This window comes from Zonotrichia leucophrys, chromosome 17 (assembly GCF_028769735.1).
Source record: "Zonotrichia leucophrys gambelii isolate GWCS_2022_RI chromosome 17, RI_Zleu_2.0, whole genome shotgun sequence".
NCBI lineage: Eukaryota > Metazoa > Chordata > Aves > Passeriformes > Passerellidae > Zonotrichia > Zonotrichia leucophrys.
In genome coordinates, this window is record NC_088186.1 from 9,336,649 (window position 1) to 9,359,652 (window position 23,004).

At 48.8% G+C, this 23,004-nt stretch overlaps 1 protein-coding gene and 1 long non-coding RNA gene across 16 annotated transcripts in view; both read right to left on the reverse strand.

Moving 5' to 3' along the window:
- Positions 1–23,004, reverse strand: part of CACNA1B (calcium voltage-gated channel subunit alpha1 B) — a 322,441-nt gene that overhangs the window by 257,384 nt on the left and 42,053 nt on the right. The gene's annotated exons all lie outside the window — the stretch shown is intronic.
- On the reverse strand, positions 7,589–16,867 carry LOC135455175 (uncharacterized). 2 transcript variants are annotated; one of them, XR_010442271.1, is made up of 3 exons: positions 16,786–16,867; positions 8,669–8,801; positions 7,589–7,899 (listed from the first exon to the last, which is right to left on the reverse strand). It is a non-coding gene; the product is annotated as an uncharacterized LOC135455175 (long non-coding RNA). The 2 variants fall into 2 exon arrangements; XR_010442270.1 differs by lacking the exon at positions 7,589–7,899 and adding an exon at positions 8,089–8,299.

Genomic DNA, 23,004 nt, shown 5'->3' on the forward strand with positions numbered 1-23,004 from the left:
TTCAACTGGCGTGGCAGTGCCTAGGAGAACATGCTGTGTCAAAAGAGATCTTCTGGAAAAGTGAAAATGTAGCAGGACACCTGCAAAACATCTCCTTTCTGCCTGCATAACCAAGCCCTGAAAAATTTAAATGGGTACTGCAAGAAAAATGTGCTGGGGGAAGTTCTGTGAAGCCATAAAACCCTGAGCCACTGAGGGGATGAAAGAAATCATGAAGGCAAGCATTTGTGCTTCTGCTTTATGCCTCATATTTTTGTTTTGCCTCATCACAAGGCTGATTGGATCCTGTCTGTTCCTCAGATAAAGAGAAGATGGAAATGCTTTCTGTTGCATCAACAAAAAGCAGCATGAAAGAACTGCACGGGCAGCGAGCCAGCTCCGAGCAGTGCTGGGGCAGAGCTGCTCTGCAGCATTGCTCCAACTGCCTGGAGCCAGGGGATTTCACCTCCCTGCACCCCTGCTGGGTGAGCTGGACCTGCAGCAGCTCACTTTGCAAGCCCAACATAACTTCCATGGGCATGGGGAAAGAGGCAACAGCCCCTTTCCCTTTGTCCCTTTGACGGTGGGCAGCTGGGAGTCGTACCAGGACATCACCAAAATCCCAAAAGCCTGGTAAATTCATCCCCACCTCTGTGGCTCGTTCCCTGTCCCAGCTCATCCAGCAGCACAGCCCCACCCTGGCTGTCTGAACTCACCTGCCAGGGTGGTGGCACCAGCAGCAAGCAAGAGGTTAACAAACCCAAGGAATATATCCACTCCACTTAAGCAGAGCAGAGCAGCAAGGGGGCCCCGTGGTGTTGACAACTCTAACAGCAAATTAAGAAGCTGAAATAAAATGCACCATCAAGCAAGCAGCTGGAGCGAGGCCAAAAATCAGAAATAGATGTAAAGAAAACTAGATCGAGAAATCAGCTCCAAGCAGGCTCATTGAGCTCAATTACTAGAAATTAGAAAAGGAAATGGAAAAATTGATATTGGAAGGGCAGAATGGGTTCTGTGGCATCAGGGATGGCTGCTCTGTTTATTGTCTCCCTCCTAATCACGTTTGCCAGCGTGGGATTGGCGATACCAGCTCGGGGTGCCATCGATACGGGAGGACAGCCTGACACTTCCAGGCAGCAATTCACAGCTTACGTTTGCAACAGCAAACCTGAAGTGAAATTCAGTGGCTGGGCTGTGTCCCTGTGACCCTGGTGACATTGCCACATGCTCACAGCTCAGCACAGCCTCCCCACTGTTGGATTTGCAGGGAATGCCCCGACAAAGGCAGGAATGATGCATCTGACTGCATGTTCTCACAAGGCAAATTTATTACTTATTATACTATATTAAAGATATATATATAAATATAAGTATTATAGTATACTTTTATAAATATATTAGTATATTACTTATAAATATATTTGTATACTATAATACTGTACTAAAGAATACAGAAAGGATACTTACAGAATGCTAAAAAGATAATAATGAAAACTCCTGACTCTTTCCAGAGTCCTGACACAGCTTGGCCCTGATTGGCCAAAGAGTGAAAACAACTCCCAGCAGAATCCAATGGAACAATCACCTGTGGGTAAACAATCCCCAAACACATTCCACATGAGCACAACACAGGAGAAGCAAATGAGATAAGAATTGTTTTCCTCTTCTCTGAGGCTCCTCAGCTTCCCAGGAGAAGAATCCTGGGTGAAGGGATTTTTTCAGAGAATGTGAATGCTACACCTACCAGGCTGCAGCCAGCCTGGGGAGCATGGAGGGGTTTTTAAGAGCTTCCCATCAGGTTCCTGCTTGTACATTTGAAGCCGGTACAGTCCTGGTTTGAAACTCTGCTCTGCAGCCAAGAGCACTGATAGAGAGGAAACACTTATTCTAAAAGCAAAGAATACAAAAAAACTCATGGGCAGCAGGGAATAAAAAAAATATTCTGAGTTCAAGAGACCCATGAGGATCATCAAGTCCAACTCTTATGAGCATGGCCCAGAAAAAACAGCAGAAAGCAGCAGAAAGTTTCAGCCCTCATGGTTAGAGGAGCTGGCAGTGCTGCAGCAGTGAGCAGAGAGAAGCAGAGCCCACCCTGAAGATGTTTGGGTTCATTATCCAGAGCCCTCAGACCCCCAGAACAGCTCAGAGCAGCAGCCGCTCCCTCCTCACAACTCTCCTTTCCCAGCCCCTCTCCTGAGCCTGCCCAGCTCCTCCCTCTGCCTTTGCCCCTGGGAAAATCAGCCAAATCCTGCTCAGTTTTTAGTGACACAAACCTGTCACTCCTGGTGTCCCAGAGACAGAGGCTGGGGACAGCCCTGAAGTGTTTGTGTTCCCAGCACAGGGCAGTGTCCCACCCTTCCCACTGTCCCCTCCTTGCCAAACACCTCACAGGAAGGTCTCTGGTTTATTCCTGGGGGGGCTACAAGAGCTGCAAACCCCAAGTTCGTGATGCACATTCCAAACTGCACCTCCTGTCTGGGGAGCCAGGATCTCAGAAAGGCTGAAAGCAGCTGCCTTGCCCTGGTAACTGCTATAAGTTCAGGTATAAACCACCTGGTTTGGCTTGAGTTCTCCTGAATTTGGGAGGATTTGTCCTCAATTCCTCAAATCTTTTGCCCAGAAAACCTTTTTCAGGACCTTGGTTTGTTACTGCTCACTCAGAGTTTCCCTTCAGCCCTCCTGCCTCAGCTCCACCTCCACTCCTTGCATCCATTCCCATGTGGGAATTATCCCTTGTGCTCAGGGGCTGTTAGTACATCAAATTCATCCATACAAATTCATCCCTGCAGGACAAAGTGCTCCTCCTGGAAGAGAGCAGGACCACAGAGTGTCCCTGGAAGGGCAACAGCTCAGACTTGTCCCCAAGTGTGAACAATCCCATATTGCAGAGCATGACAGGGCTCAAATCCAGGTACCCCCTGTGCCCTGGCATGGGGGCAGCCCCAGAGACCCCCTGAGCAGGACTCCAGCCTTGCTGTCCCTTTGCCTCCCTGGAGGTCCATTCAGCTTCCCCCTTGATGCCTCAGGTTTCAATTTTTCTATTTTTCACATTCTGTGCTGCTTTAGTGTGTGGGTCTGAGCTCCATATCAGGACATGGTGAGCTCTGTGCACAGAGCAGGGAGACAATTCCTGCTCCAGCTGGGCACCAAGGACAAATGATCCAAATCTCAGCCCAAGAGCACAAACACCGTGGGCTGGAGAGAGAAAAACAAGCAGGGTGGGACTGCCTGGGCTAAAGCTGGAATGGGACAATGAACTGCAAGGTGCAAATGGAGCAGAACTGATCACATGGAGAGACCCCGTGCCCGGCCATGCATTTTGGGACCATTTTGGTTCATCTTGGGTGCAGCCCTGGCTGGGCTCTTGTGCTGCCCAAGGTGGATCCATGGAGGCCTTTAATAAATCCCTGCTTTATTCTTTAGCTCTGTCCAGTCTCTGTTCTAGGGCAGCTGCACAAGGCATCACCCTGGTAGGAAGATGGACTGGGAGCTGGAGGAAGCATTCTCTCTCCAGTTCACTGCTTAAATTGACTTAATTTCTTCAAAATGTTTTCTGTTATTAGATTTTAGAAGAGGATAAAAACTCCTGTGAAGTTACACAAGCAAAAATAAAAAGACTCATTCCTGGATTTGCTGATTTAAAGGGCTTGTGGTACAAGCAATGAGTTTATTCCTTCACAGAATTCTGTCCACTGGGGTCAGCTGCATCATTCAAATTTTAAAGTTACCTGGGATGGATCTGGGTTTTTCTCCAATTAATGGCAATTCCTTTTTCTCCTTTGCATCCCAGCTTCACTCCAAAGTGCACTCGTGCTCAGCAACTCTCTAAAACCCAACAAAATAACTCCATCCTCCGAGGATACCTCATCCCACCCTCAGTGAATCTGCTGGGAGTGACATTCCCTATCCTTGAGGATGGACAAGGCCAAGAATGCCCCTTTGCCACGTGGCAGTGGCTGTGCTGGGCAGCCCCACACGCAGCACACGCTGCCCAGCCCAGCCAGCACGTGCCCAGCCACGAGCTGCTGGGCCCAGGCCAGCCCAGCGCAGCAGGAATGCTCAACCACCATCTGATGGCTGCCTGGGCCTTGTGGGAAGCCAGTGGGACTGATCCAGGTCCTGGCAGGCAGGTATCCATGTGTCTCAGAGCTGCTGCCTGCCAGGGCCGGACTGGGAGGGTGCCAGGCACGAGCGAGACAGGGTCCTCTGAGGTCTGCTGGCACCTCACGGCTCCTGCCCCGTGACACGGTGCTCCAAGTCTGGCACCTCAAACAAATCTTCTCCTGTCCTATGGGGGCTGCAGCTTCAAGGAGAGCAGCACAGAGCCCAGAAGTTATCCCAGTTCCCTTGCTTGGTTTGGGGTGGTGCTGGAGGGGTGTGATGGTTTTCACAGAGGTCTTAGGATGAGGGAAGAGATGTAGATCTGACTCCATGTTTCAGAAGGCTGATTTATTATTTTATGATATATATTACATTAAAATTACACTAAAATAATAGAGGAAAAGGTTTCATCTCAGAAGGCTAGCTAAGCCAAGAATAGAAAGGAAAGAATGATAACAAAGGTTTGTCTTTCAGACACTGTGTCCAAGCCAGCTGACTGTGATTGACCATTAATTCCAAAACATCCACATGGGACCAATCACAGATGCACCTGTTGCATTCCACAGCAGCAGATAACCATTGTTTACATTTTGTCCCTGAGGCCTCTCAGCTTCTCAGGAAGAAAAAATCCTAAGGAAGGATTTTTGCAAAAAGTTGTGTGCAACAGAGGGGCTTTCAAGCAGTAAGATTTCCCTTTTCCTTAAGCAAAGGGAAGTTGCTTTTTTTTCCCCAGGAAGGCCTAGAAAAGCATGGAAAAGCAACCAAGAGGGTGGCGTAGGCCTGAGGCTCCCAGGAAGGCACCAGGGCTCATCAGGAGCAGGAGAGAAGCTGTCAGGGAGAAGGGGGCGAGGAAGGACTGCAGCGAGCAGGGCTGGGGGCTGGAGATGCTGGGGAAGCTGCTGAAGGGGTGGAGTGATGGGAGGGGGAAAAAAAATCAGGCAAAAAGGGATTCTGGGTGTAAAATTTGAGACTTTGGTAAAGCAGCCCTGATTTGGAGAAGGCAAAATGTGGCAAATAAACAGAAAAATCCTGGTCTGCCCATCTGAGAGCAGCAGAGGAGTGGCAAGCACGGAGCAGAGGTGGGGGCCAAAAATCCAAAGCAGCTCAGCCTGGGTGAGGACCACAGTCCCATGAGGCACCCAGAGAACTCAGGGCAGTGGGAATTTGTCCATGCCCAGCTGAAATCCTCAGCAGCTTCCTGCAGAGCTGCTCCCTGAGGGAGGCATGGGAGCCCTGCTCCTGCAGAGCTCAGGATACGGCACCGCTCCCGAGTGGGCGGCGCAGCCTCATCCCTCATGAATGAAAATTATAAAAAAATTAAAAAAAAAAAAAAAGGCAATACAAGAAAGAATCACACCACCCACCAGCAGGTACTCTATAAATACCATGGCAGGGGGTGTCTGCAGAGGAACTGGAGGCATTGACTTCATGGCGTGCTCAGAGCCACAGATGCAGCTTCATTACCATGTAGAGCTCTTGGCTGAAATCTCAGAGCTGTGCTGAGCTTTGCCTGGATCTTCTGCCCCATAAAAAGCAGTAAAACTATGAACAAGCCCAATTCCTTCCCCTGGAAAATGGGAAATTGTGTTTATACCACAGTGGTACCTGCAGGCAGCCCAGTCCTGAGAATTCAGCCATAAACTCTGCTTGGAAGATCCTGGATGAAAACACAACACTCCAAGTCCTTCCTCAAATGTTTGAGGTCCAAGTTGGGCTAAAGAAAGTTGGTGCTGACCTTCACTTCAGTATAAACGTGCTGAGCTCTGCAACAGCCAGAGCAGGGCAGAATTAAAATATTTGGCAAGCTCCAGCTGAGCTCACCTGCCTGATGTGCTCACCAGGCAGAGAGAAAGGAGGAATCCCAGCAGAACCCTTCACAGGAATCAGTTTAGGGGACAAAGTCATTGCTGTGTGGCTGAAGCAGTGCCGGTCAGGGCCCAAAACTAGGCTGAGCTGCACATAAATCACAAAACCACCTAATTTCTTCATCAACATACCCCATATAACAGAGACCAGACCCCAGTCCTTTAATTCCTGTGAGACCCCCTAAAAATCTCCTGTAATGCAGATTGCAGCAGCATTCATTTAGGAAAACAACAAGATATAAAATCACAGAATAGCACAGAGACCTGTCTGCTGAGAAAAGTGTTTGGGTTTACTGTTGCAGAGAAAGAACATTGTTACCTGGAGAATGAGCCTAGAGGAAGAGCTGGAATGATGGGAGGGAACACTGGATGGATCACAGAAGGCAAAACAGGCTCAGGTACAGGCAGAAGCTGCTTGTGAGGGGCCCTGGAGTCACTTGTACCCAAATCCTCTGCAAATGGGAGAACCTGGAGGGCTCTGCTGTGCTGCTGACTGTCTCAGCTCTGCCTGCAGCAGCAAAGTCAAGGGAACAGGGAAACCAGGCGCAGCTCCCAAGAGGATTCAAGGTGTTCCTCACATTTGGGACACCTGTGGGTGCCCCAAAAGATCTTTGCTTCTCTGGCACAGAAGGTGAAACAACCTCAAGTTGTTACCAAGTAGAACAAGCTCACAGCACAAGCAGAGCCAAGGGTGAGCAGGGACCACAGAGAACCAGGACTACCTGAGCCCAAACTGTCACCTGGAGCCAGCAGAGAATTTTTGTCCCCATCTGGCTCATTGAGAAGAGCTGGCACTAGGATCCCCATGGATGTTGTCCCCTCAGCAGACAGGGCTGTCCCTGCCAGAGGGAGCCCAGGCCCATCTGCAGCAGCCCTGGAGCTGCAGAGGAAAACTCCCCCCTTGTGCAGGATCCCTGCTGCAGCAGAGCCACAGCTGGCACTGCAGGAGGGCTGAGCCCCCATGGATGGGGCTGGGACAGCCCCTGACACACAGGGGGGCAGGGACTGCTCTCACTCTGGCAGTGGCTTGTTTTCTTTATTTGAACTATTGCATTTTTATTTTTAATTTTCCTACTAAAGAACTGTTATTCCTGCTCCCATATCTTTGCCTGAGAGCCCCTTAATTTCAAAATTGTAATAATTTTGTGGGAGGGCTTTACATTTTCCATTTCCATCCTCAGGGGATGTGGTAGGAAAGGGAAATCAAACACTTTGCCACAGCAACAGCAATGCCAAGGGCCAAAGCACAGGTTCTCTTCCCTGTGGAAGTGTGGAACCAAACACGCAGCTCCTCCAAAAACTCCCTCCCAAGAGAGATTTAAGCAGAAAAATCTCATTTAAAAAGAGATGTACTCAAAATTTCCCAAGATTAGGTTTATGTGCCTGAACTCTCACTGGAGCTGTATGAGTGGAGATCTTTATTCTGTTCCTTCACCTCTTTTAGCAAGAATGTGACTTAAGGCAGAACTTCTGCCTGCAGATTTAATAAAGATAATGATATTTTGGTGCTCGTGAAGGGTGGGTTTTGTACAGTTATTCCTTGGATTAATTCCCACACCAGCTCTCCACATGTCTCATGTCCTGGGACAGGGCACAGTGGATGGTTTAACCCAACACGGGCTGATTCAGGAAGGGACAAATGAGTGAAATGCCACCACCCAACTCACCGGGGTGTGAACCAGGGAGCAAAACAAGAACTCAACAATTGCTCTGTAATTCACCTTCCCCATGGACCAGGCTCAAAAAGGAACAAACACAACTGGGCCAGTTATCAACAACAACCTTTTGATGATGTGAGACCCACAGCAAAGCATCTCAGCCTCACTTTTCCAACAAACCCATTGTCTGAAGAGCAACAAGGTGGGCAATGAGGCTTCTCGTGGAGACCAAAACAAACCAACTTCCCCTGTAGTCACAGTCTGGCCCAGCTTGAACTGCCTTTCTAGATCCTCTAGAAAAGGAAAGGAAGGGGAAAAAAATTGCTTAGCAAGATGATTAAATAAAATGTTAGCTATTCCAGCTACCCACTGGCTCTGCCTTTGACGTCAGAGCTGAATGCATTAACTAAATTTGTCGCTCAACAGCTAAAAATATCTAAGGCATTAAAAAAAAAAATAGGGCAGTGCTGGGAGAACTGGAGGTCCTCAAGAGGCACAAAACCCCTCCAGGTGGGGTTGACTGTGCTCTTGGGATTGGGATGTTGTGGAAGAGCTGGTGAACAGCCAAAGGAAGGAATGGGATGCTGCTGCCTGTCTGCTCTTGGAGCTGTTGCATTGCCAAGGGTGCCCAAGGTGTTTGAAGATTTCTCCTCTTCCTCAGCTGCCCAAGAGACGACCAATGGAGCTGGGATGCTGGAATGAATGATCAATATTTTAACAAGTCACTAGAGGAAAGAACATTCCCTTTAAATGATGGAACAGAACCGTGTGTTGAGTTTAGGAGCAGGCCTTGTGCTTTTCCAGCCCCTTCCAAGGTTTTTCATCTCTGAGGGAGCTCTGCCTGCTCTCCAAGGGTGCTGTGGACACACCAGGTGCCCTTTCCAAAAGAGAGCAGCCAAAGCACAGCAAACACTGGGGCAAAGCCAAAAGCAGCCCTTTGCTTTTGTTCCTTGTCAGGGGCAGCTCCCTGAAAGTCAAACATCCTTCACCACAGCTTGCTCTCAGCCAGGCTGCTCCTCACATCCTGAATTCCTAAAGGGGTTGTGGCAGGGTGGCAAATACCTGAGCAAGGAAATCAGCTGCACAGCCTGGGGTGTCCTGAACTGCTCCAGGGTTGATGCAGTAGTGTGGAAGACGTTTTACAGTGACTTCTGAGAGCCAGAGAGAAGTTTGATCAGAGGATCCACGTTCACCCCTGAAAGAAATTTCTACCAAAGTCCTTGACACAGAAACCAAGAAAGAAAGAAGGAGAAATAAGAGAAACCTGCAACTGCCTGTTCCAATGAGCACTTTGTTTGTTTTTCCTGACCAATGAGTAAAGTGTAAACTGATGAGCTTTGTAAGAATGTACAAAAAGCATGCAGGCTAGAGTAAAAACAGTTTGGAGCCTTCTGAAAATGGAGTGTGTTGCTTTGTATTGTCTTCATCCCAACTCTGACACAATAGGATGAAGAAAAGGGGTCAGAGAACTTTGGCTACAGGACAGAACCAAGAGGAAATCACTCTGGGGCTTGTTTAAACTCATGGAAAGCAAACTTTTACTGTTCATGTTTGTGCAGGGCCTGATCCAAGCATCCAAGGCAAGCATGCATTGAACCCCATGAATAGATCCTGGCTTAAGCGTGTTATTAATGTTTCACTGGTAGGGACAGTCAAGCTGGTGCTTTGGACTTGGAGCACAGGAATTACAATAGGGAGATGCTTGAGTGAAATCCCTTTCTGCTGCTGTTCCTGTGGCACTGAAGAGAAGGCTTGGCTTCACTAATATTTTACAACAGGTTTACTTCTTACTCTGCCAGAATTTGCATGGGAAAAGCAGTGGCAGGAAACAAAACTCAGAGGATTTTGTGCCTGCACTTGGAGGGATCATTGTAATTTTGTTGCTGGATACTAAAAGAACTCACAGAGAGTGATCCTGCAAACTCCCATAGCCAAAATCCTGGCACTACACATCAGACCCGAGTCAGTGAAGGAGCAGAAACAGCATTACAAGTGATTAAGTGGCATTAATTGCTGTGGGATGGGCAGGCCCTGGCACAGGGTGCCCAGAGCAGCTGTGGCTGCCCCTGGATCCCTGGCAGTGCCCAAGGCCAGGCTGGGCAGGGCTGGGATGGTGGGAGGTGTCCCTGCCCATGGCAGGAGTGGGACTGGGTGCATTTTAAGCTCTATTTCCACCCAAACTTCTCTGTGCTTCCATCAGGCTGCAGTGGCAGAGCCCAGACACAGCTGGGGTGAAATGCCAGCAGGGACAGCAAAATCCATTTCCACAAAAACACAGGGGACTCAAGGTTGCAGAAACCACCCAACACAGAAAGCTTTAACGGAAGAACAGATGGGTAAAAGATATTTCTATTACCAGCTGGAATCTTTAATTTTGCTCCAGCCCACAAAGTGCTGACTCCCCTCACCTGAGCTGTGTCACCTCCCCTCCTCCTGACTCTGCTCCCTCCCCGTGGCGGGACATTAACATATGTCCAATCTGCTGAAGGTTAGGGAAGGAATTTCTCCCCAAGAAAGGTTAATAAACAAAGAAGTCCTGCAGTAACAATACAGCCATTGTGTGAAAACTTAATTGGATCAGCAATGCATCAAATGTGCCAACACAGGGACAAACTTGCAAAGGAGTTGTTTAATCTCAGCCCTAGGTCAGAGTCTAAATGAGTGCCTTGCAACAGAGACTGCTTCTAATTGCACTGAGAAGCTACAATACGCTGGAAATAAAAGCTGTGGGTAGCTGGCTCTTGTTTTTAAAGCAAAAAAAAATTCTTTAGAGATTCTAACAACTCAGACAAATATCAGCTGTAATATTCTTTAAAACAATGCATTTGGGCAAAGAAAGGCTTTTTTAAAAAATCAAAAATATTATTTATTCAAGACCAGCCTGCTTGTAATCAGACTGGATTGGTGAGTACAGGACTCACTCACCCAAGTGTTCACCATCTTCCCACGAAATAAGGGGAGCACACTCAATACAGATTCCAGCATGAAAAATGTTATACTTTTGAAACAGCTGTGAAATTGATGGAGTTGATTTTTCTTGGAAATGTCACAGTGAACCAACACACTCCAGGAGAGATGTCAGCATTGGCCAGTGAAGATCCAGTGTTTAACTGGAGAGTAAAACTTCCATCCTCAACTCTCACTCGATGTGAGCAGCCCCTGGGAACTCAATTTACAACAACCCAGCCTCCCTTTGAAGCAGAATGGAGCCTCCTCATCAAAGCAGCTCATTTCAACCAAGGGGAACAAACTGCTAAAAAAGGGTTTCTTGGTTGTAATTGGGAGAAAATTAAAACTAAAAAAGGGCTGACTCTGACAGCCTGATGAGTACCATGTTCTGTAGGTGCTATATATAATATTCCATATATACACATCACTTAATAGAGGGTATAATATGAGTATTTAGGTAGTAGGTAGAATAGATACTATAATATGAGTATTTAGGTAGTAGGTAGAATAGATACTATAATATGAGTATTTAGGTAGTAGATAGAATAGATACTATAATATGAGTATTTAGGTAGTAGGTAGAATAGATACTATAATATGAGTATTTAGGTAGTAGGTACTATGATATAATGTGCTGTTGGCACTCCCAAGGCTGCCAGAGCTCCAGGATGTTGTGACAGCACTCTCAGGGATGCCCAGGGTGGGATTGCTGGGCTGGGAGTGGGACTGGGTGATCTCTGTGGGTCCCTTCCCACTCTGAGCATCCTGTGATGCTGTACTACACACAATTTACTACAGGGACCAGAATTGTGCAGGTATTTCATCCAAAGGATGTTTTTTTAAGTGACCAGAGGAACAAAGCAGCAGGAAAATATTCATTTTTTTTCCCCATACATATGGAGGATTATACATTTCACAGTGATTAGGAGGGAGTATTTCTCTGGCTAGCTGGTTCTCTGGTTTCCTCCATCTCTGGGCAGGAAATCCATTTTGATGCAGGATGAGCAAAAAGGCAGCTCCCCTTGGGAGAAGGCACTCACAGTTACAACAGCAGGGCAGTGACATTGCCCGTGCAGCCCCTCCTGGGAGGGCTGGCAGCAGCAGCAGGAGGGAGCTGCAGGGCTCTGCTCCCAGAGCTCTCTCCCAGGCAGGGAGCAGGACAGGCACAGCTCCCCGGAGCCTTGGGCACATCTGGAATCATCAGCACTGATACTCCACGGCTATGTGGGCTAGGCATGACCTCTGGGGGGACATGGATGTCTTTAGAGCACAGCTGGGATGTGTTCTTTATCCCAAAGCACCATAGAACACCAACAGGAACACAGTCCCTAAACTGACACCCCCAAAACCATCCCACAGCCTCAGAGCCTCTGACTGTCCATCCACAGATCCTGTAGCATCACCAGTTGGTCTCTCTCCTGCCCCATCCAGAGCCCCCAGTCTGTTTTCCATGTGCTAGGATGGATTTCAGCAATGCACACAGGATTCAAGATCCAGGTTTGCTGAAGCTGCAGAAGTCTGTGGCTTTGGAAGCCTGAGGGTGGCCCTGCTTTGGGGCAGGGCTGGGAGCAGACAGACAGATCCCACTGTCCCTGGTGCTCTGTCCCACAGGGGATGATACCACTGTCCAGTCACAGATATCTTTTTCTGAAAAATCCTTTCCTTAGGATTTTTCCTCCTGTGAAGCTGGGAGGCCTCAGGGACAAAATATAAACAATGATTATCTGCTGTTGTGGAATGCAACAGGTGCATCTGTGATTGGTCTCATGTGGTTATTTCTAATTAATGGCCAATCACAGTCAGCTGGATCAGACAGAGTCCAACCACAAACCTTTGTTATCATTCTTTCCTGTTCTGTTCTTAGCTAGCCCTCTGATGTAATCCTTTCTTCTATTCTTTTAGTATAGTTTTAATGTAACCTATCTTAAAATAATAAATCAGCCTTCTGAAACATGGAGTCAGATCCTCATCTCTTCCCACAACCTGAGACCCCTGTGAACACGGTCACACCAGCCCATGTGCAGGGTTGTCACCACTCCCCTGCTCCCAGCCCTCATCCTCCCCCTTCCATCTTCCAGCCTCAATTATTCATGGGTGGCAGCAGTGGTGCAGAAGTGCAGCCAGGGAGGAACTCAGGGACACTTTGGGGAGCTGTCACCCTGTTCCCAGCTGCAGATCCCCCAGGTCTGGGCTCCAGCCACTGTAATGAGCTCTGCAAGAACCTCAGCACTCTGTCCCCAGCCCCAGGGGGAGAAAAACCAGCACAAGAGCAGCTCTAATGGTGCAGCACACTGGCAGGGATCAAAAACTCCTGCTGAATATGGAGGAGAGGAGATATATGCTCGCACATAAAACATAAATGCTCTCGCCCATCAATATTGATGTTTCCCTGTTCCCATAGAACCAGACCAAGGATAATTACATGCAATTTTTATGCTGCCTCTAACATACTTCAGTCTGTGCACATCAAAGCCTGGGTAGGTAATGCTACAAGTGCCAGGAGTGCCCTGGATCAAAATGGAGCTGGTGGAGAGAAGCCATGGGTGGTGGGGTGGGGAAGGCAGCAGCCTCTGCGTGCTGGCTGCTGCCTGTGGTGACAAAGGGAATAATAACAGAGGTGATCACAGGCTGGGCCCAATTATCCCATGTCCAAGCCCAGTGCTGGAGCCTGGAAGGGCAAGAGGAGCTGGCTGGGAGCCTGGTGGGGTATCAAAGCCAGGAGATATCAAAGGCTTGCACAGCAAACCCCAGGTGCCAGGGAGCAGGAGCAGAACTCCTGGTCTGGCACGGAGCAGGGAGCAGCTGGAGGCAGATCCTTCCCAGCCTCCCATCCCCAGCTCGGAGCAAGGGCTGCTGCAGTGCCCCAGGGGAGCCCTGAAAGCTTTTACAGAGCTGGCACATGTCCACCCCACCTCCATCCTGGAGACAGGCTCACCCCCAGCCTCAGACCATAAGTGCCTCTAAATCAGAGGCTGGGAAGCTTTTCCACAGCCCTGGGAGGCAGATGCAGGCTCTCCTTGCAGATGCAGCTGATAAACAAGGCCTTGTTCTCCTGAGGCCACGCAAGCACCTTCACTAGGGCTGGATGAAAGTAAGGATCACACAAAGCCCAGCCACACCTCAGCTTTCCAGGGAGCACCAGGGATGGAATCAAACACAACTTGGACCCCAGGTCCATCTCTGACACTGGCAGAGGGCTATTTACAAATCACAAATGGGACAGGACTGCTGTGGAACTGCCTTGAGCTGTTTTATTTTCCAGCATCAGTCTCATTACATGATTATGACAATGGGAAGATGCCAGCAGCTCACATCCCAGGCAGCAGACCAAGAACTTAATGGTACAACTTATCAAGTAAGTTTTTTGCCCAATCACACAAAGCAAAAGCTCATTGACAGTAGTTCTATCCAATCACTATAAACACAGGTACCTTTGGTTAAACAATGTTTGCTTATTTCAAATACAATACCTGCTTGTAAGCCTTAAAACACAATGCACAGAGCTCCATTATTAAGCTTCCACCTTCCTAATATCTTGCTACATAAACTTTTCTGCAGCTTAGAGAGTTATTCTAGACAAGCGTTAATACACAGACCATTGTTCTATTTGTCCTTGCTTTTCTACAGTTTAAATAATTTTTCTGCTGACCAATCTCATGGCTGCTGCTTAGCTCTAATCACAGTTCTGCTGCCTCTGGGGCTGCCTTTTGCAGCTTTCCCAAAACCCTCTAATTTTGTGTATTCCCACAATATCTTTCTCCCAAGACAAAGCAATTTCCCAGGCAGAGCACCCAGATGTCCCCACCCTGTGGGTAGGAGCAGCGTGCAAAGTTGTAGTGCAAGTGCACGATTGAACCTTCTCCTGGGGCTGGATAAAAGCAAGGATCACACAAAACCCAGCTCCTGCAGCCACACCTCAGCTTTCCAGGGATGCAATCAAACACAGCTTGGACCCCAGGCCCATCTCTTTCTCCCAAGACAAAGCAAATTGCCAGGCAGCAGCGCCCAGATGTCCCCACCCCGGCCCAGAGTTGTAGTGCGAGCGCACGATTGAACATTTTCCCTTGAATGACAGTTTTAATGAAAGACATCTCAGCGCTTGGAAAATCAGCATAAATGATCAGTTGCTAATCTTGTATCTCCCAGTAACTCTGGGAAGGCAAAAATAGAGCAGGCAGAATAAACTGGGGGCTGCGAGCGGGGGTGGGGAGGGAAGCGGGGGTATGTTTTGCTCCTCTTTCTGAGAGCTCACATAGCAATTGCCACTGATTAAAAAACCCACTTTTCTTACAAAAGGCACGATTTGCTGAGCACCAGTGTTGAACAATAGTGGGGGCTGCCTCCAGGCTCAGCAGAGGGAGCTGGATCAGTCACTTTTCGTGCAGTCTTTAACCTCCTACACCCAGCACGTCCCTGCCATCACTCAGGAGTGCTTTATCCCAGCCTGAGGAGCCACAGGTTGGGAACTCCCTGGCCCAGAAACTTTGCAGGATGGGAACAGACAGGAACAGCAAAACATGAGGGGTGATGCAGATTTTCTACCTCTAAATAAGCACAAAACCATGAGGGCCCAGTTGAAGACAAACACCAAGAGGATATCCAGCATTCACTGGACAGGTTTTTGCGTGCACACAATCCCAGAATGGTTTGGGTTGAAAGGGACATTAAAACTCCTCTCCTTCCACCCCCCGCCATGGATGGGGACAGCTTCCACTCTCCCAGGCTGCTGTGGTCATTAAAACCCCAAGGCCAACAAAGCATCCTTTGCTTTGCCTTCAACTTTTCCATCTCTTCTGTTCTCCTCAGAGTCTAACCCTGGCCCTGTCACCATGGTACCTGAGCTCCCAGTGGCAAATTATTAATCTTTACAACATAAGGAGGGACAATTTTGACATCAATATATGACTTGTAATAGCTGCTGTCTGTATGATAGCACCATTTTAGTGCTTCTTTTCATTTCTGTGCTTTTTTTATGAGGCTATTTTCTTTATTAGTGCATTTTTATAGCTTGTGCAACACCTTAAGTGCCTCCAAGAAGGTACTTTATAAATAAAATTTTAATAAGATTAAGGATTTAACTCCAAGAAAAAAAACCCACTTGGCCAAGTTCTGAATCACATGGTCCCTGTTCCATACCCTTCTTGTTTGTGCATGTCCTCATATAGCCCACAGGTTTTTAGTTTTGGTGCCATACTTCTGGCAAAACAGTTGGAATCTCAGCAGATCTCCATATTTCATATGGAGAGCTAACAGGACTTTTGGAGAGGTTATATTTCTTATCTTCTGCACATTTCAGAGCTGAGTTCCAAAACTGTAACAGTTTCTATCACTTTGTTCAAGGCTTTTTCAAATTTTAATGGTAACAGAGCCACCAATTACCTGCAGCCAACAGAATAGAGCCCAGCAGGCCAGAGGGGTTATATAAACCTGCTCTTGTGGCAATTTGATTTTCACTTGCACCACACAAACAGGAAAATTAGGGCTGGACAAGCCTGGCTCACTAAATTATCATTAAAGATGCAGCTACAGAGCAAAGCAAGAAGGACTTGATGTGGGGTTTAGTGTCTCCAAGACAACCTCCTAAATTACAAGTGAAACTCTGGTTCTCCAAGGAAATAAAGCTCTTGTTTGATTTAACTCAGGAGAAAAGGTCTTTAAAAGTCTCAAACTCAGCAGAAAGACCTGGCTGCCTTCCCTGGATCCTGGAGCACATGGATTTCACAGCCCACCTTTAAGGACAACAGTAGAGCCTTTTTTTTCTCTTTCCAAAGAAACCTCAGCAGCTTTCCCTGTCAATCCAGCAATCCCATCTGTGGGGAAACAAGAGCTACTCTCAAAGGGGTGCTACAGCATCGTTTGAGTTAAAAACTGGGCACTTCCCACAGCACATTCTGGGACACCGCAGCAGCCCCACAAACTCCCCATAGCCCACACCCCACCTCACCCAAACAGACTGTTAAATGTGAAGAACACATAAAAAACCCAAAAACCTCCATTCTCAATAGACACAACAGTGAAAGACTTCAAGCTACTAGTCCCTGCTTTTCTCAGAGAGGAGAATTCAGGAGCAAACACACCTTCAGCCTCAGAGATGATACCAGAGTCCAGAGCTCAGCCTCTGTGCCCAGCTCAGCCAGCATCAGCTCTGTCTTTGGAATCAGGGCAGAAGCCACTCCTCTGCCTTTTTCAACCTTCCCCAGTGTTATCATCTTATTGCAAAAGTTCCATACCATCTTGATGATTTCTCATGGGCATCTCCTCACAGCACTAACTCCTTCTTCCTCACAGCAAAACCAACAAAGCCCATCTCCCACCTCACCCAGCTACCCCACTCTTTTGTAGCACTCTTTTTCTCATTGGACACAGCTGTGGCCTCTTAAGGGCAGGCCAGTTCCTAATCTTTGGTGATTAGTACAGCTGCAACTCCTCAGGTGTGAGAATTACCTCAGGTGTGAGATTACCTTCTGCACTACCTTTATTTTCTTACATTCTATCCCCCCACACCCTGGTCCCAGGATTCCAGGAGGGTTTGAGCCACCTGGAGAAGATCAGCTCCAGGCCATTCCTCACCTGATAGCTGAGCCAAAGGTGTCTCAAGGCTTTCAAACACAACCCCTCCTGCTGAACTCAGTGATCTCTCACTTCTCCATTAGTGCTCCCCACACTCTCAGACATTTTCCTATCAAATGGGATCTTTTACCAGGATCCCTGGGGAAATGGGCAGGTGCAGCATTCACAAAATAAATTCTGCTCTGATCTGGAGACTGCTTGTTGAGCTGAAGGAAAGGCTGTCAAAGCACCACAGGGGAAAGATTTGAGGACAAAGACATCCCTTGGGTCTCACAGGTGGCCAGGGAGGATGTGTGACCAGGAAGCAGCATCCCATGGGTGGTGGCACCCTGGGAATGGCTCAGCACCTGGGTGGAGACAGCACCTTCCTTCTCCACAGACACTTTGAGCTCCTCCTTTCCTTCTCCACACACTTTGTACCACTGGCTGTAAAGTCCTCCTTCAGCTCTGAATCCAAAACTCTCCCAGAGCCTAAAGTTCCTTTATTTCTCCCAATCCACCTCCCAAGCCACCTGAAAGGAACCTTCAGTGTATCAGCAGCAAAGACCTTTGGTGTCACAGACATCTTTTATGAAAAATCCTTTCCTTAGGATTTTTCCTCCTGGGAAGCTGAGAAGCCTCAGGGACAAAATGTAAACAATGGTTATCTGCTGCTGTAGAATGCAACAGGTGCATCTGGGATTGGTCTCATGTGGTTGTTTCTAATTAATGGCCAATCACTGTCAGCTGGCTCAGACAGAGAGCTGAGCCACAAGCTTTTGTTATCATTCTTTCTTTTTCTATTCTTAGCTAGCCTTCTTCTGAGAACCTTTTCTTCTATTCTTTTAGTATAGTTTTAATATAATAAATATCATAAAATAATAAATCAAGCCTTCTGAAACATGGAGTCAGATCCTCATCTCTTCCCTCATCCTCAAATCCCTGTGAACACGGTCACACTTTGGCACTCAGAGTCCATTTCCAGTGATGGCCCATAACTGCTTGTCAGAAATACCCTCATCAGCCCACTTTGTCTTAATCAGAGCTATTCACAAAAGGAAAAACAATTTCTCCCTGCTCCCTTCAGGTAATTATATTTTGCCCTGCAGCATGAGATTTTATTATGTTTAGTCCCATTTTATTTTGAGCCTGAAGAGAGACCACGAAGTCTCAGATAGGAGCAATAAAAGGAGATGATGCTCAAGCCCAGTCTTTTGCAAGTCAGCATCTGACCTGAGTTAAAATCATTCAAGCACAATAGGGGGGAAAAGAAGTCCTTGAGATTTGTATCTGTTTGAAGAGGGCAGGAATGCTGGCTGAATCATGAACTCTGGGGAATACAAATGCCTCCCGAAGGAGAGAGGCCTTCATTGTCAATGTGCTTTAAAAAGAAAAGAATGTTTCATGTGGGTGTGTGCTGTTGTTTTTTTTCCTTTCCACTGTAGAGCAAGTGTCCCATCTTATTTCTCAAATGGTCTTTGCTTTGTTGAAGCCTCATCTATTAATAATCCTTCACTGGAAGGGGAAAGGAAAAAGCAAGCTTCTGTCAGACATACAAGCTGTTAGTCTGGAGTGGACAAAAATAAACCAAAGCTGCACAATGAGCTGCAGCACAGGTCACTTGTCTGGAGTTCTTACTGCCTATAACCATAACCCTGCTGAACTTTCCTCTGGAAATGTGGAGTTGGGCAGTGCTCAGGGTCCAGGAGTGTCCTGGAGACCTGCAGGAAAGTGAGGAGGTTTCCTGAACGGGCCCCTGCTACATCAATATCCTCAGCTTGGCTCCAAGACAATATGTTGGTCTTGAAAACATAGAGGAACAAGATCAATGGAATCACAGAATGGTTTGGGGTGGGAGGGACCTGAAAGCTCATCCACTGCCACCCCTGCCATGGCAGGGACACCTCCCATTGTCCCAAATTGCTTCAAACCCCAATGTCCAGCCTGGCCTTGGGCACTGCCAGGGATCCAGGGGCAGCCACAGCTGCTCTGGGCACCCTGTGCCAGGGCCTGCCCACCCTCATCCTGCCCATTCTCCTTATGGAGCCCAGACATTCAGGGAGCTGCCCTGGGTTCAGGAGCTTCCTCAAGATGTGCTGTGCTTTCTCTTTAATATTCATTCCAAGTTGGCTCTGAGCCCTGCAGAAATAGGGGTGGTTTTCCCTCAATCTTTTCTCCAGCCTGAGGTCTGGAGGACCAGGGACCCTTCAATCCCAAATGCTGGGACTGTGTGTGTCCTGAGGACCCTGCAGTCCAAAATGGTGAATCTGTGTCCTGGGAACCCTGGAATCCCAAATGTTGGGGCTGTGTGTGCCCTGGGAACCCTGCAATCCCAAATGCTGAATACCCTGCAATCCCAAATGATGAATTTGTGCCCTGGGGACCCTACAATCCCAAATGCTGGGGCTGTGTGTGCCCTGGGGACCCTGCAATCCCAAATGTTGGGGCCCTGCAGTGCCTGCTGGAGCTGGCAGTGCCAACAGCTCATGAGCCACCTCACCCTGGTGATTCTCGAGCTCCCAGCTCAGTCTGTGTCACTGTCACCTCTCTGGTACCAGGTCCCCAAGGAGCTGAGGGTGGATCACAGGTGGCTGAGCCCTTGCTCTGGAGATGATGCTCCACCCTCAGAGTGTGGGATGTGGGCAGCAGCTCCAGGAGGGCTCAGGGATGAGCCTAAATTTGCAACTTCCCAAGTGCAACCCTGCCTTGTTTTCACAGGTCTGCTGCAACCCGCAGCCCTTTGCGAGGGAATGGAATGTGCTGGAAGCGTCAGCCCGGAGCTGTGGCGGTGCTGGGGATGTTCAAATGCCACTGCTGAGCTCAGCCGTGCCTGGGAGAGGTGTGAAGTGAGGCAGGGAGGCAGCCAAGGACCTGCGTCACCGTCACCGTGCGGGAGCCTGCCGGAGCCACCCGCTGCCTGCGCAGCACAGGGGCTGTGCGAGCCTCAGCGGAGCATCTTCCTCACACAGACAGCATCTCCTCTTCCTCACACACAGCACTCTCCTCTTCCTCACACAGACAGCATTCCCCTCTTCCTCACACAGACAGCATCTCCTCTTCCTCACACACAGCACTCTCCTCTTCCTCACACATACAGCACTCCCCTCTTCCTCACACAAGCAGCAACCCCAGGGTCCCAGAGCCTGCCTGGGATGGGAACCCAGCCCTGGAGCATGGAGGGAGAGGTGACAGTGACACAGACTGAGCTGGGAGCACGAGAATCACCGGGGTGAGGTGGTTCATGAGCTGTTGGCACTGCCAGCTCCACCAGGCACTGCAGGGCCTCAACATTTGGGACTGCAGGGTCCCCAGGGCGCACACACCCGCAGCATATGGGATTGAAGAGCACAGCCCCAGCATTTGGGATTCCAGGGTCCCCAAGGCACAAGTCCAGCATTTGGGATTGCAGGCTCCCCAGGAGACAGCCCCAGCACTTGGGATTGCATGGTCCCTAGGGCACAGATTCAGCATTTGGGATTCAAAGATCCCCAGTCCCCAGGACCCAGCCCCAACATTTGGGACTGCCTGCCCCCTTTCTCCTGCTCAGAACAGCAGCATCACTCTTTGCAATGGCTTCTGCTGCAATATTCCCAGTCTTTCTCTTCCCCCCAGGTCCCCCAGCTGCAGAAAAATATGCTAAATCATTAAAATAATTCACTTTCCAGGTCCTTTCAAAGGCCACAGCCTGGTTTGCTGGGTTGGGGGTCCCATTTTCTCCCCAGGTTTATTTCTTTTCCCTCTGCAGCAAATAGACAAGCACGACTCAGCTAGGAGAACCTCAGCAAACACATCTTGGAGTGTGGCAGGATCAAAGCTCTGCACACAGCAAAAGGAAGAGACCCCTCCTGTCACAGCAAAGGGCAGGTTTGGAACCTTGTTTTCTTTGGAGAAGGCTAAAAACAACATCTCTGTTCCCAAATAACACCCAGTGAAAGCTGAGCTGAGCTGAGCAGTGGGACTGAGCTTTGCTCTCTGGGCCCTGAGTGATCCTCAGGGATGTCCCTGGCAGCTCCTGGGGAGGGATGAGCTGCAGCCATGTGAGCCAACAGAGGGGAAGCTGTCCAGTCCCAGGAGCAGCCAGAAGTGAGCCCACATCCCCCATGCACATGAGGAGCCATCCATCACCTGCATCCCTGTGAGAACTCAGCACATCCCTTTGGATGTCCAGAATTGCCGAGAACCTCATCGGGGGGCTCAGAGACCCTGGCACACAGCCCAAAACACCTGTGGGTTTGATTATGACCCCTGGAGCAAGTTACCAGCTTTGTATGAGGACATGAAAGTCACACAGGTTTGAATGGTGAAATAATAAAATATTCACAGGGTGATAATGTAGATTTTAGGATTTTTGGTATAGGGGTTATGGGGACAAGATGGAGGAATCTGGGTGTGTCTAGTCCTTCTTTCTTCTTCTTGTTCTCCATTTTCTGCAGTGATGTTGGCACTTTGGGATTGGTTTAGAGTAGAAGTGCACTGTCTAACACAGGTGATAGGTATTGGGAATTAAGTGTAAATATGTTATATGTAGTTTGTAGTGTAAAAGGACAACACAGAGTGCCTGTGGCTGCCCTGCTGAGCAGATCTCAGCTGGGCAGAAAGAAAATTTTATAGATAAGAATTAATAAACAACCTCAAGACAGAAAAGTGAAGAGTCCAGACTCGTTCTTCAGTTGTGCGGGCTGAAGCAGAGCCACCCTGCACATCTGGGGCAGCAAATATCAACAGCAACCTGAGACATCCCCTTCCCTCAGCAGCACCAGAGCCTTCAGGCCTTGGGGAAAGGAGAAAACTCATCTGGGGCTGCTTCCAGAGACCCCCGAGGTGCAGTGGGGATGGGAACTGCAGCAGCTCCTTCGTGCAGGGAAAGGGTGTGAATTACTCACCTGGAGTGCACACAGCTCCAGCCTGCCCACCCCCAGCACAGCCCCTTTCCCACGGCTTCCAGCACCTTCTCTCACACGTTTTCCCTCCCACACCAGGCACTGCATCCCAGCCAAGCCCGAGCTGGCTGTCCCTGAGCTTTCTGCACCAGGGAGCCTGGAGGAGGAGCAGGAGAATTCACATTTCCATGTGCACCCCAGCCTTCCAGCCTCAGGGCAGCAAACAGCCCCAACCAACAACCCAAACATTATTTTATCAGCTAATCCCACCCATTGCCAAATCCAGCACGAAAAACCTTCCCCCCAGAGCCCTTGCAGCTCAGTGGCACCAAGGCTGACTTGTTGCCAGGCCCCAGAGCCCAGGGATTGCAGTGTATCAGCACAGGCTGTTTTATCTGCAGGGAAATAAACCCAGACCTGCTGAGCACAGCTGAGTGCAACATCACCATAGAAACCAGGCAGGGAACTGGGGGAAGTGGCTCTCCCAGTTCCTTCCAACGTGACAGCGAGCACAGCCAGCCCCTCTGGGCCAGGTGGGAGAGCAGCTCTGTCCTGCTGGGGACATCCCCCACTCCCCCTGGGCCGTGTTTGGAGCCTCAGGCAGGTTTCCTCCCCAGCCCTCTCTGGAAGCATCCCCAGGATGCTGCCATGGTGCTGCCTGGCCCTGCACAGCCCCAGCAGGCACCCACAGGCTCTGGGTTGTGGTGTTGGGAGGGTCCCCAGCACAAGGGGAGAGATGAGAATTGACTCCAAGCTCTCAGAAGGCTGATTTGTTATTTTATGATATTATATTAAAAGCAAATGATATATTAAAGCTATACTAAAGAAAGAGAAAGGAGACATCAGAATATTGAAATCAGAAATAATCAAAGGCAACTCTGATGTTGGTGAGGGAGAGAGAAGTATGCATCTGACTCCATCATCAGAAGGCTAATTAATCACTTTAATTAATCACTTTATTATACTATACTATATACATTTCATCTAAACTGAATCTGCCAAGCACTCACTCTGCACACA